Here is a 14,064-nt window from a genome sequence, read left to right on the forward strand (position 1 = left end):
TTGTGATTTAATGAAAATGAAAAGTAGGAAAAAAGGTAAGGAGAAACTAAATGTAATTAATCATTCCAGAGAGGTACCAGAAATCTTCAACAAAACTCGTACAGAACTTCTACTGATTCTGAGAAATAAAATGAATAAAACCAAAAGAGAAATTGCACTGAAGCTATCAACCGATGGCAGGTATTTAAATAAACATACAGCAAACCATGAGGCCCTAAAGATACAAAAAAAGGTAACGAACAGTGCCCACCTACAAGAGATTTACAATTTAGTCTGTACTCAGGTAAACATGTGACTGCTTTGGGGGCGCCTGGGCAGCTCAGTCGGTTAAGCGTCCGACTTCGGCTCAGGTCATGATCTCGCACTTCGTGAGTTCAAGGCCCATGTGTGGCTCTGTGCTGACGGCTCAGAGCCTGGAGCCTGCTTCGGATTCTGTGTCTCCCTCGCTCTCTGCCCCTCCCCTGCTCATGCTGTCTGTCTGTCACTCTCTCAAAACAAATAAACATTAAACATAATTTCTAAAAAAAACAAAAAAAACAAAAAACATGTGACTGCTTTCTTCACTACCAGACTACCATTTTCGAGCACGACCATAGGCAGAATTCTGAAGCTGTCTCCCAAGTTTCCTGTCTTCTCCTTATTCGGTCAAACACTAATCTAGGTACTACTGTGAACGATTTTGCAGATGTAATTAAGGCTACTAATCAACCGGCCACAGGCTCTAAGGATTATCACGTGTTAGGCAAGACGGTCCTGAGCTAATCACATGTAGGTTAGACACTACGAGGCAGAGAACTTTCTCCTGCTATCGTCAGAGACATGTGGTACAAGAGGAAGAGGAGAGCTATGGCAGCAGCGGAAGTCAGAGAAATTCCCCAGCGTGAGAATTTGGCCCAGCTGACAGCTCACAAGGAAACAGACATGGGGCCTACAACCACAGGCCTGGGGACAACCTGAACGGGCCTGGGAGCAGGCTGTTCCCTGAGCCCCCCAACAGACAGCCCCCCTGACCAACACCAATGGCTCATGAAACTACAGAAGACAAACTAGTGGAGCTAATCCCAGCTGCTGACCTATATAGAACCAGGAAAAAATTAATTTGTGGTGTTTTCAGCAGCTATGTTTGTGCCAATCGGTTGTGGCAGTGAGAGAAAAAGTAACCAAGCGTCCCACGCAGGGATTCCAGCATAACAACTCATCTCATTCTCACGACCACCCTGAAGAGTTACCACCTTCCATTGCACAGATGAGAAAACTGAGGATTAAAGGCGTTAAGTAACCGGCTGACAACCAGACTGGTTCAAGAAAACTAACTGGCCCGTAACATTTAGGAGTTTAAAATTTCAGCTAGGAAGTGACTCAATTTTCCGCAACAACAAAGTAACTTATTTTTAAAGTTGAAAAAGTAAAAGGAAACTTTAAATAGTTTCAAATGAAAAAGTTCTCTAAATCAAAAGGGCAATTTTATAACGTCCTCATAGCAGATCAACCTGTCAGAAATAACTACGTTGCTAAAAATAAATGCAAACCCAACTACATATTTCTTCCCACATGTTCAAAAATCGAGTTAGATATTTAGTCAATAAAAGGTTAAGTTGTGGTGTCAATTTGGTTTTCTTGTTAGTCTTAATCCACAGATAACAGGTTAAATTTGGCATTATAAGAAAAAAGTGAATGCCACGTGAGAGATTTTTTAAAGAAAGAGGAAAATGAGAAACAGCATCGCCTGCAGCATACCCTCCAGACGCTTATGCTCCCGTTCAAGGGGGCAGAAAATTCCAAATCAAAGGCAGTGATAATACAGAAAGAAATCAGGGGGGAAATACAAGGCAAAACTGAAATCTAACATTTATTTAATGAGGAAGACGGACTCTGAGAGACAATCACCTGCGATGGCTTTAGGAGATGAATAAAACTGGTTTCCTGATCTTCAAATTGGTCCTACTAAAGGCAACAAAAAATTTAAAAAGAATGTGGGTTTCTGTTCTTTGAGATTCAGTCGAAAATCAGTCTGGAAGTCAAAAACTACCACATTCCGAAACAGTAATGAACAAAAGTACAAAGGAGAAGAATAACATTTTGGGGGGAAAGTGGAGAAAACCTTTACATAATACCTGGAACTTTATTAAGTAATAGCATTTTCCCCTAGTGATAATTTTGTGTAGCTGAAGTCTTGATTCCCAGAAAAGGAGGCAAAGTCTGGAAACACAGAAGGTCGTTGGCGGATAGGATACGTAATTTCCTCTCCAAAAAAAAAAAAAAAAAAAAAAAAAAAAAACCTGGGTTTCCAACATGTAATCTGAATTTATGTTGTTAAAATAAAAACCTATTTGGTGTTTTATATACAAATAATGTAGTCATGTTGTTTTTACATTCAGTGGCAAATTTTAAAATAGCCCATTTAAAATAAAAAAGAGAACAACTTCTAGTCTAAAAAATTTTTTTAAAGTTTAAACCTAGCATACTTAACAATTTCAAATCTAATGTCCTATATTTAAACATCTTTGTCATTATGAATTATGTATATGCATTGACATCAATCATTAATCTGCAGGTGTTCCTAATGTAAATTGCATATACCTCTTTAGATTTTTTTCCAGAGGCTAGCAGCATACTAATTCTAATTAGAAAAGTAGGCACCAAAATCTTTTTTAACCTGTAAGCTCTGCAAAACTGAAAGGCTTAGGAAAGGTTCAACTCAAAGATAATCTGGTAGTGTTCTAGTTCTTAAGGTGAATGGTAGCTTCATGGACGTTCAACTTATTACTTTGCTTTTCAGCTTACACGTTGCCTGCACTCTCTTCTATCTACCAAATATTATGTTGTTAAAAAGTAACTTATAGGTGATATGAGTTCTTCAAAATATAGTCATAAACATAAAATGATGAAAACAGAACTTCATTAATCCCTATACTTGTATATACATTAATGCCTTGGAATTGAAAAAAAAAATGTTAGAGACATTTCACTATACGGAACACAAATAATTACAATCCAGAAAAATTAAAATCCACTTAAAGACTAGAATTTCTAAACTCAATTAAGAACTTTGCTAAAATATACATAGAAAATATAGCTTATACATCTGGTCTTGCAAACCTTCTGTAGTGGCTATACATCTATTACCAGAATATACTGGGGCAGCTAAAATGCTGTGGGCTAATTAGAAGTTGGGGATTATTTGTAAGTTCATGGAGCAACTAAGAAGGATTTGTGGTTCATCTATCCAACTAACTGTCTTATCTCTAGAATTTGGCTAATAGGGGCGCCTGGGTGGCTCAGTTGGTTGGACGGCCGACTACAGCTCAGGTCATGATCTCATGGTCTGTGAGTTCGAGCCCTGCATCGGGCTCTGTGCTGACAGCTCGGAGCCTGGAGCCTGATTCTGTGTCTCCCTCTCTCTGCCCCTTTCCTGCTTGCTCTCTCTCTCTCTCTCTCTCTCTCTCTCTCTCTCTCTCTCAAAAATAATAAACATTTAAATTTTTTTTTAACTTGGCTAATATTACAAACCAGTCTATAATCCCAATTGTGAGCTGTCTACTGCAGGTACTATTCTTGTTTCCTCTTTTTTTTTTTTTTTTTTTCTATTTGCTTAGTGAATCACAAGTACCTCAATACATTTGCCCTAAATTAAAGTTAAGAGGGCTAGGAGTAAACTTATTATTAGAAACTGTATCTCCAAGTGTCCTCCTATTCTTGTTTACTAACAAAATATTTTTAAAGGGATTTGCCACATAAACAACTCATTTCTTTAGAAAGGATTGTGCTATGAAACTCTAGCCTTAATTTTTTCCCCTTTTCAACAAGTGTTAAAAACAGGTGTCAAAGATAGAACCAAGTTAATCTGACCTGCCCAACTCCAGCTTAGCTTTTAACACCTTGTCATAACATCCTTATCTTTTAACACTCAGGAAGGGTTAGTACTTCTTTGTAAACAGTCCCTCAACTTCACAGACCAGCTTTTAAGGAAAGGTTCCCTGTAAGAACATGAGTTTCAGTTCTGGCCATCTTGCCTAACAAGTAAAGTCTGATCAAAGAAAAACATTATACACAGATGTCCATTATAGTATTATTGGCAAAAACATACAAATCTACTTAAATACCTAAGAAGAAACATAGGAAGGAATAGTTACCCAAATGATGTCTTTTGTTAAGTGAAATATTACACAGCCATAGAAAATAATTGCACACAAAAAATATGCAGTCACATGGGAAACATTACAGTGAAGAAAAAGGCAATTATATATTTTTTCAAACTAGAAAGAAAAAAAAGAAAGTACATTAGGTTTTCAAATTTTCATTGTGTTGCGGTGCCTGGGTGGCTCAATTGGTTAAGCATCCAACTCTTGATTTCAGCTCAGGTCATGATTTCACAGTTTGTGAGTTCAAGCCCCACCTCAGGCTCTGTGCTGACAGTGTGGAACCTGCTTGGGATTCTCTCTCTCCCTGTCTCTCTCTGCCTCTCTCTCTCTTTCTCAAAATAAACAATTTTTTTTAATTTGTCTTTTCCCCAATGGCCTACACTGTACATGTATAATTTTTTGAATCCTTAATGCCACAGTTATTCTCCTATTATTCATACTTTAAACAGTAACACTTTTTAGCATTTTAACACTTAGCCCCCATGGAGCACATCCCACCTTCCTCACTTTTCCAGAACACATAACTTCCAACACACTCCGCCATCTGAAACAGATGAAAAATTTTCAGATATTAACTACAGCCTCAATCTTTTGGAAGATGCACTTAGGAAAGTGTTTATTGATAATCAAGACTATTAGATATCAAAGTTAAAAATAATTTAGCCAGCAGTTATCTTTATAGTAGATACACACAATTTGACGTCAAGAATTCTTTTTCCTGCCTGTGTCAGGATCCTAGAGGATCTTCACTGTTGCAGAATGAGTTCTATGGTCACATCGTCTAGAGAGGTAATAGTCATTTGGTCACATCTTTTCCCACTCCCCTGGGAAGATCAGATTTATGCACTAATCCAGAAAGCTTTAAAGATGTTCATTTTTTTCTCTTCTGTTTTTAGTCCTCAATTACACAAAGGCTCAACTTAAAATTAAGAAAAACTGAGTCATTTTAAGAACTAAGCAAATGGGGCGCCTGGGTGGCGCAGTCGGTTGAGCGTCCGACTTCAGCCAGGTCACGATCTCGCGGTCCGGGAGTTCGAGCCCCGCGTCGGGCACTGGGCTGATGGCTCAGAGCCTGGAGCCTGCTTCCGATTCTGTGTCTCCCTCTCTCTCTGCCCCTCCCCCGTTCATGCTCTGTCTCTGTCCTAAAAATAAATAAACGTTGAAAAGAAAAAAAAAAAAAACTAAGCAAATAATTCCTTTGAAGTATTTGATTTTATCTTTCCAAACATTTTTTTTCCTAACCTCAAATTCATATTTTAATGGTATTTCCCAGATAAACACAACTGCCCGAAATTTTCTTTGAAAATATTCAAGACCAATATATTTCAATATCACTTGATGCAACTCTACCAACATTTTCAGGCTGGCCATCTTAACAGTTTTAACAAACGGTGACAGTTATGGGACTGAGCCTGGGTGGCTCAGTTGCTTAAGCATCCGATTTACGCTCAGGTCATGATCTTGCGGTTCATAGGTTCGAGCCCCTGCTTCCGGCTCTGTGCTGCCAGCTTAGAGCCTGGAGCCTGCTTCAGATTCTGTGTCTCCCTCTGTCTCTGCCCCTCCCCTGTTCACACTCTGTCTCTCCCTCTCTCTTAAAAATAAACATTAAAAAAATTTTTAATAAAAAAAAAACCATTTAAAAAAATGACAGTTAAAAGTTATTTTCGAATTAGTTCTCCATTTCCATCCCTCAAACAGGCAAGTTTTCCCCCATGAACGATTCCTCAGTATTAAACTCTTCTCTTCACGAATCTGCGTGCCATCCTTGTGCAGGGGCCGTGCTTCATCTGCTATGGATCGTTCCAATTTTAGTCTATGCGCTGCCAAAGCGAGCACAAACTCTTCTCCAAGAACAGCCAAGTTGGACCTGAATTTATTTTAATGCCCGCAAGGAATCATTTAATTTCATATATATTAACATTCAAGGATGTAATTATTATATTAGTTTTATCGATACCAAGGAGATCTTTGCAGGAGAAAGAAATAAGCCCATGGTTGTACTCCACATAAATGCAAAATGGTTTTTTCCCCCCCTTCCTGGTGTAATTGGCATCTCAACGAGGGGTTGGCTTTTAAGCCACACCACATTCATAAATTTAAAAACACAATAAACATAGAGCCAGTTGAGTGGGAAATGCCTATACTCAATTCCTGCCAAATTATTAGCAAGCTACTTAATTAATGGGAGTCTACCACTAACCTTTTGTCCTCCAGACAAAAACTGGGCATACGTGAAAACAATCATTTTTCTCTATATACGCCACACTTACTGTCCAATGTTGAATACTATGGGCAACCACACCAAAAATTATATTCAGAAAAGCCTACTCCCTTGCTTCTCAGAGTGTGTTGTCCAAACCTGGGAACTTGTCAGAAATAAAAAACTGAGACCCCACCCGAATCTACTGCATCACGACCTACCTTGACCAAGATGCCTGGGTCACTGAACTGCACATTAAAGTTTGAGAAGCACTAGAAGGCAGCAAGAGAAACCATCATCCACATTCTAAGTTGTGGGAAGCTACACAAAATCTAGTCAGCAATGAATACATCATTCCCAGACCTTGTGGGTAAATCTTTTAAGTGAATCAAGCCTTTCCACAAAGGTTAAAAACAAAAAACAAAAACGCGTGTGGCTATTAACAGCACCTTCACTGCACTACCAGAACTATGTATTTTTTAATAACATGCTGAAAATAGGTACATCTGTTCTCCTTGTCTATTAAGAAAGCATTCTTGCTAAAGAATCTTCCTCTCCTTGGGGCGCCTGGGTGGCTCAGTAGGTTAAACGTCTGACTTTGGCTCAGGTCATGATCTCACGGTTCGTGAGTTCGAGCCCCTGTTTCAGGCTCTGTGCTGACAGCTCAGAGCCTGGAGCCTGCTTCAGATTTTGTGTCTCCCTTTCTCCGCACCTCCTCTGCTTGTCTTCTATCTCTCTCTCTCTCAAAAATAAATATTAAAAAAAAAAAAATTTTTTTAAGAATTTTCCTCTCCTTTTCAAACCTAAAATGGGTCTCGTGAATGAAATCTATTTCCAATGGTTCCAAGTTTCAAATGTTATAGGAGTTAAAGAATTTTAAAATAAGAATCATAACTGACCAATATTAGGAAGCATTTATGCACTGCACAAATGAGTTAAATATGTAGATTTGAGACAAATACATAGCCTCTATCATAGTCCCTGGCCTCACTGTAGGTAGTATGTTATACCTGTAACAAAGGGTCTTCACATTTTCAAGAAGGATTTTCATCAGAAAATATCAATTCAGAAAACTACTGGAAATTTATCATACAATTTGACTCACCAATGGATAATTTATACAACTTTCCAGAGGTGTATCGAAAATGTAACATGGGACACCTGCACTGGCCTGTGCTCTGTTAATCTACAGATTTTTAAACAAGATGCTTCTATAAGGACTTCAACTACAGCCTACCACAAAAGTGCTCTGGGAATAACTTTATCCCTCTACAATCATAGCCTTGTTCTAAACAGAGCCCTTAAGTAAATTAAATCTTTAGAAAAACACACTTTTTTGTTTGTAAAGAAAGAAACATTTCCTGAATGCCAGAGAATGTTTCCTTGAGAAACTGTTTATGTTACTGTGCTGAAAAGGTGTTTATGTTGCTATAAACACCTTCCTTGTAAGAGGGGATGGAGAGTCTGCCTATTGTTTACATTGTAATCAGGCCTGACTCTGAAAAGATCTACCCTTATTCCTCATGCCTGGACTAACTCACTACATTCTGTCCCAATTAGATCACTCTCAAAGATATTCTGTATTTGTCTAGCATAACTGACCCATCACATGAGAACAGGGGAGCCTAAATTCCTAATAAGTACTACACTCACAAAGGCCACTAATTGGCAGGTTGTGGCGGTTTGTACTGTGTCAGGTTTCTTAAGGAAAAACTACATTTCCGGGATTCTCTTCCCTGTATAGTCCCAGCTTAAAGTTAACCAAAAGCAGAATTTGCACAGATTTGGAAGGATCTGTTTGGATTTGGAAGTCATTACTCTCAAGGTGGTCATGGTTAGTATAGTGACCAGACATGGCTATGTAGGTGGGTTCAAGCTTATCTTTGCTCTTCTCAGATCCCTATCCATCTTTCCAAACTGGCCCTGTAGGTCAACAACAACTCCAGGCCAACCCAACAGACACAAAGAGGGGGTAGTTACACAGAAGCACACAGAGGCACAGGCTTCCTGTCTCATGCCTGGCTTTTCAGACTGACTAGTAGGGGACTCCAGGGATCCTCCAGTGTGCTTCCTGGACCTTCATTTCCGAAGCTCCTACCATAAATGTTTAAGGTTTAATTTCTATAATAAATCCCTTAACCCCATAACCTATCATAGTCTTCTGTGATTAAACCTCAACTGATTCTAAAGGTTTGGTTTACTTGTTGGCTCTAGATTTAAATGTTCTCTTGTCATTAAAGATGGTATATTCAACAATAAACAGCAAAGCAAACTGCACCTGCTCACGCTCAGCTGATACCTATTAGTAGAATAGGGCCCGGAGTTTAAACCCCCTTCTTAACCCTAATTTTTTCCATAAAACTTTTCTTTTTGTTCTGGCTTTATTGAGACATAATCGACAGATTAAAAAATCATATATATATGATGTACATAATTTGATGTTTTGATATAAATATACACCAAGGAAACCATCACCACAATCAAGATTATATGAACAAACCCATGAATCTCCTCATGTCTCCTTAAAATCTTACCCCTCCGTACCCTGCCCTACCTCCCATAACCACTGATTTTCACTGTCATTACCACTACTTTGCACTTTCTAAAATTGGGTGTATCTACATATGGAGTCATACAATACGTACTCTGTTGGGGAGGAAGCTGGCTTCTTTTACTCAATATAATTATTTAATTATTAAGCTTCACCCATATTGTTGTACATATCAATAGCCGATTCCTTTTTATTGCTGAATAGTATTTAATTATACCACAATTTGTTTATCCACCTCCCTGCTGGTGGACATTAGAGTTACTTCCAGTTTAGGGCTATTACAAATAATGCTCTTATGAACATCTGTGCCAAAGTCTTTGTATAAGATATGCTTTCAAATCTCTTGGGTAAATACCTATGAGTAGAACAACCAGTAAGTTATATGCTTCATGTTTTAAGAAAATGAAAAACCGTCTTTCAAAGTGATGATACCATTTTAAGTATTGACCAGCAATGTAGAAGAGTTCCAGCTGCAGGGCACTTGGGGGGGCTCAGTCAGTTCAGTGTCTGACTCTTGGTTTCAGCTCAGGTCATGATCCCACAGTTCATGGGTTGAAGCCCCGCATCAGGCTCTGCACTGACTGTGCAGAGCCTGCTTGGGATCCTCTGTCTCCCGTTCTCTGTGCCTCCCCTCCTCGCTCGCTCTCTCTCTCAAAAATAAACTTAAAAAAAGAAAAAACCTTTTAAGAGTTCCAGTTGCTCCATTTCCTCATCAGCATTTGGCATGGTCATTCTTTTTCCATTGTAGCCACTGTAGCAATAGTGCAATAATATCTCATGGCAGTTTTAATGTGAATTTTCCTAATAACCAGTGATACTGAGCATCATTTCATGTGCTTAGTTGACATGTGTATATCTCCTCTGTTGAAGCGTCTGCAAATCTTTTGCCCATTTTAAATGGATGTCTTGTTATTGAGTTGTATATTCTTTACACAGTTTAGAGTCAAGTCCCCTGTCAGATATATGGTTAGCACATATTCTCTCCCAGCCTGTGGTTTATGTTTTCATGTTCCTAACTTCTGAAGAGTGACATTTTTTCACTGTCTCAATCCAACTTTAGGCACTGTATTTGTTTCCGAGGGCAGCCATAACAAAGTACCAGAAACTGGTTGGCTTGAGACAACAAAAATTTAATGTTTCGTGCTACAAGACAGAAATCAAGGCATCGAGGTGTTGGCAGGGCCAACCTCCATCTGAAAGCTCTACAGAAGAATCCTTCCTTGACTCGTCTAGCTTCTAGTAGCTGCTGGCAATCTTGCATTCCTTAGCTGTGGTGACATGACTCCAATCTCTGCCTTGTCTTCTCATAGCTTTCTTCTCTATGTCTTTCTGAATCTTCACATTGCCTCCTTGTAAAGACACAAGTCATTGGACAGGGCCCACACGAATCCACCAGGATCTCTGCCAAAGACCCTATTTCCAAATAAGGTCACGTGCGCTGGTATGTGAGCATTAGAATGTCAGCCTATCTTGGGGCGCCTGGGTGGCTCAGTCGGTTGGGTGTCCGACTTCGGCTCAGGTCATGATCTCACAGTCCGTGGGTTCGAGCCCCGCGTCGGGCTCTGTGCTGTCAGTTCAGAGCCTGGAGCCTGCATCGGATTCTTGTGCCTCCCTCTCTCTCTGCCCCTCCCCCATGCACGCTCTGTCTCTATCAAAAAACGAATAAATGTTAAAAAAAAAAATTGCCCCTCCCCCACGCACGCTGTCTCTATCAAAAAACGAATAAATGTTAAAAAAAAAAAATTGCCCCTCCCCCACGCACGCTCTGTCTCTATCAAAAAACGAATAAATGTTAAAAAAAAATTTTTTTTTAAATAAAAAAAGAATGGCATCCTATCTTTTGGCAGGGGTCAGATTCAACCCGTAAAAGGCACTCGGATTTTAATATTTAAAAAAGCACACTGAACAATAAATTATTCAACATAAATTCTGGCCTCCTTGGCATTGCCTGTTTTTGCCTTATTCACAGTTCCCAGAGAGATATCCCCAAGCTCATTTGCAGAATTTCTTGCCCATGGCCTTACTTCCCCAAAACAGATTCTCTGTAATGTAGTCAGTTTAGTGTAAGCATCTAAAGGGGTCTAGCCCCCTCTTTCTCAACTATTAGGTAAAGATATGGGAAAAGGAAAAAAATTCTGCTTACGGGATTTTCTCTTTTACAATCTCCCCTCCTCAACCAATCCCCAACTAGGGTATGAAAGTTTTGGGGAACAGGCTTAGGGCAGTGACAACTCTAAATCTGCGCTAAGAGATGCTTCTAATACTAGCCCTGTCTTCATCAATACCACCTAGAAGAAAATGCTTCCCCAAAGAAATATGTTGTAATGATCAACTGCTGAGTAAATCACCCCAAATTTAGTTTGAAACAACAGCCATTTTGCTATCTCTCGTGGTTTCTGAGTCAGGAATTCGGGAAGGCTTGGCTGAGCAATTCTCGCTCAAAATGTCTTATGTGGTTGCAGTCAGATGGTGGCTAGGGCTGGAACAGCTGGGGTCCAGGGCAGCTGGACATCTCTCTGAAGGGAGTTCATGTTCTCAGGGCCTTTCCATGTGCTCTGCACTCACAACCTGATGGCCTCGGGATAGACGGACTGCTCACACGGTGGCTGCGGGTTTCGCAACAAAGCATCACATTCCAACAAACAAGGAGGAAGCCACATAGCCTTTTGTGATCCGGCTTCAGAAATCACCTAGAATCATTTCTGCAGTTCTTTGTAGGTGGAAACAGTTACGCAAGTCGACTCAGCCTCAAAGGGAAGAAATGTCACCCCCGCTTCTTGATAGGAATGTAAAAATCAAATTGAAATAAGAACATGTGTAATGGGAGATAATGCTGTGGAGATGTTTGTAAAATGCCATGTACCCCAGAACATACCTTCCTGGGGCTGTGAGAACAGTGAAATGCCCCATACAAATGAAAGGTCAAGAATGAGGTATATACTAAAACCCCTAGGGCTCAATGTTTTCCCCATTCTTGTTTCTGCCAGTGCTCTTTGCTTTCTTTCTTCACTAGTTACAGCCTAGTATACACTACTGACTTAGATACTCAGGTGCCCCGTGTTATACAATGTAGCATCAGAAAAATTACCCCAGCTCACACAGAGAAACTGAGAGCAATCACTTCTCTCTCAGCTGTGTCATGTACAACCCATTCCATTCCAACATTCTTCCTTACAATCAGGGCCCAGAAACCTAGGCTCTACTCTTAGCCCTATCAATAATTATTAAGAACGGGGCACCTGGGTGGCTCCATTGGCTAAGCATCCAACTTCAGCTCAGATCATGATCTCAGGGTTGGGTGAGTTCAAGTCCTGCATCAGGCTCTGTGCTGACAGCTTGGAATCTAGAGCCTGCTTTGGATTCTGTGTCTCCCTCTCTGCCCTGCCCAGCTCCCTCCCTCTCAAAAATAAAGAATAAACATTTAAAAACATTTTTAATAGAAATAATTATTAATAACTATTTATAAGCCAAGGTTTCAAATAATTCTTTCACTGGTTCGAAGTTAATTTCTCATGGAAACACACACACGCGCGTGCTTTCCTTAGCCAAAGGTGAATGTGTTTTGGATAACTCACCAATTATGGTCCATGGTGTCTATTCACTAGTTTGAGGGCCAAGGAATTATGATATTTCCCTTTCTACTTCCATAAATCATGGTAAGCCACAAATCCTCATTTAAATACGCCATTTTTAGGTACTTCATTGACTTTAAGATTCACTCATTCTCTATAAAATGTAATGGAAAATAAACTAAATTCCATACAATAAATATTTATGGAACACCAACTGCATGCCAGGCCTTCTGCTATGTGCTAGATGACAAAGATGAGTAAGGCACAGTCTCCTGCTTCTTACATAGCTAAGCATCTGACCATGAAGGCAAATTTACCCACAACCATTAAATAACCGCATCACGGGCAAGCCTTCATCAAGGGCTTAGGAGACTCGGCTACATTCACACACAAAAGAGACTACCTTTAAGAAAAAGTAGGTAAGTACCTGCCAAGAAGAAAATGAAAGGTGCTCGTTGTAGGCAAAGGGAAACACAGAAGCAAATAACCCAGGGTATAGCAAATGTATAGCTTGATAAGGAACTACAAGTGAACTTGACGTCTGGTTCTAGTCATCTGGCTGTTTGTGACCAACCTTAAGGCGGGAAAAGTAGGCAAGTGCCAGCCTGTGATGTTCCTTACAGAGCACTGTTAGGAGTTGAATTCTATAGGCAATAGACAGCCACCAAAAACTTTCTTTTTTTTTTTTTTTTTTTTTTAACATTTATTTATTTTTGAGACAGCGCGAGAGAGAGCATGAACAGGGGAGGGTCAGAGGAAGAGGGAGACATAGAATCTGAAGCAGGCTCCAGGCTCCGAGCTGTCAGCACAGAGCCCGACGCGGGGCTTGAACTCACAGACGGCGAGATCATGATCTGAGCCGAAGTCGGACGCTTAACTGACTGAGCCACCCAGGCGCCCCCCAAAAAACTTTCTTAAGAGGCACAAAACTTGAGGACACCCATGTCTTCAGAATGGGAACGGGGCACAATGTAAAAAGTGGTTTGAGGGAAGGAAGTCTGGAAGCAGGAAAAACCACTAAGTTTAGGCGAAACAAAAGGAGGGACCAAGAACAGAGTAAACAAAACAGACGCAAGAACCTCCAATCTGGTGGCTGATACATTGAACCAGGGCTGGCGGGGAGGGGCAAGGAATCAAAGCATCCTGTCAGAATGAGAATCCACAGAAGCTGGTGAGAAGCATGTGTCAAAGTCAAACAGATCAAAGGCTAAGAGAGGAAATAAACCAAGACGACAGTGATTTTAAACTTACTTTCTGCAGGAAACTTGGCTAATTACAAAACAATATCCATAAATGGCATACGAAGTGACAGCATATGAGCTGAGTACATAATCACAAACCCAAGGTGTGGCTTTTCATCCTGGTGATCATCTTAGTCCCCTCAGAAACCATTTTTCTCTATGACAAAACGGGAAGGTAGAAACCAGGGCGCCTGAGACGTCACGGAACAAGAAACTTTAGAAACAAAGTTGAAGAGAGAAATAACAGAATAAAAATGGAATCTGTACAAAGTGCACATATATAACAGCGAAACCTAACAATGGGCCGAGGATAAGGTTCTGAAAAGGTTAGCCCGTGTGCTCTAAAGGAACACCTTTC

General features: G+C 40.1%; 1 protein-coding gene and 1 non-coding gene across 3 annotated transcripts in view; both read right to left on the bottom strand.

Moving 5' to 3' along the window:
- The window catches only part of MLLT3 (MLLT3 super elongation complex subunit), a 289,433-nt gene that overhangs the window by 171,551 nt on the left and 103,818 nt on the right, over positions 1-14,064 (bottom strand). The window lies entirely within an intron of this gene.
- LOC111557642 lies at positions 5,871-5,978 on the bottom strand. Its single transcript, XR_002737880.1, has one exon. It is a non-coding gene; the product is annotated as a U6 spliceosomal RNA (small nuclear RNA).

The sequence above is a fragment of the Felis catus genome, chromosome D4 (genome assembly GCF_018350175.1).
Source record: "Felis catus isolate Fca126 chromosome D4, F.catus_Fca126_mat1.0, whole genome shotgun sequence".
Lineage (NCBI taxonomy): Eukaryota > Metazoa > Chordata > Mammalia > Carnivora > Felidae > Felis > Felis catus.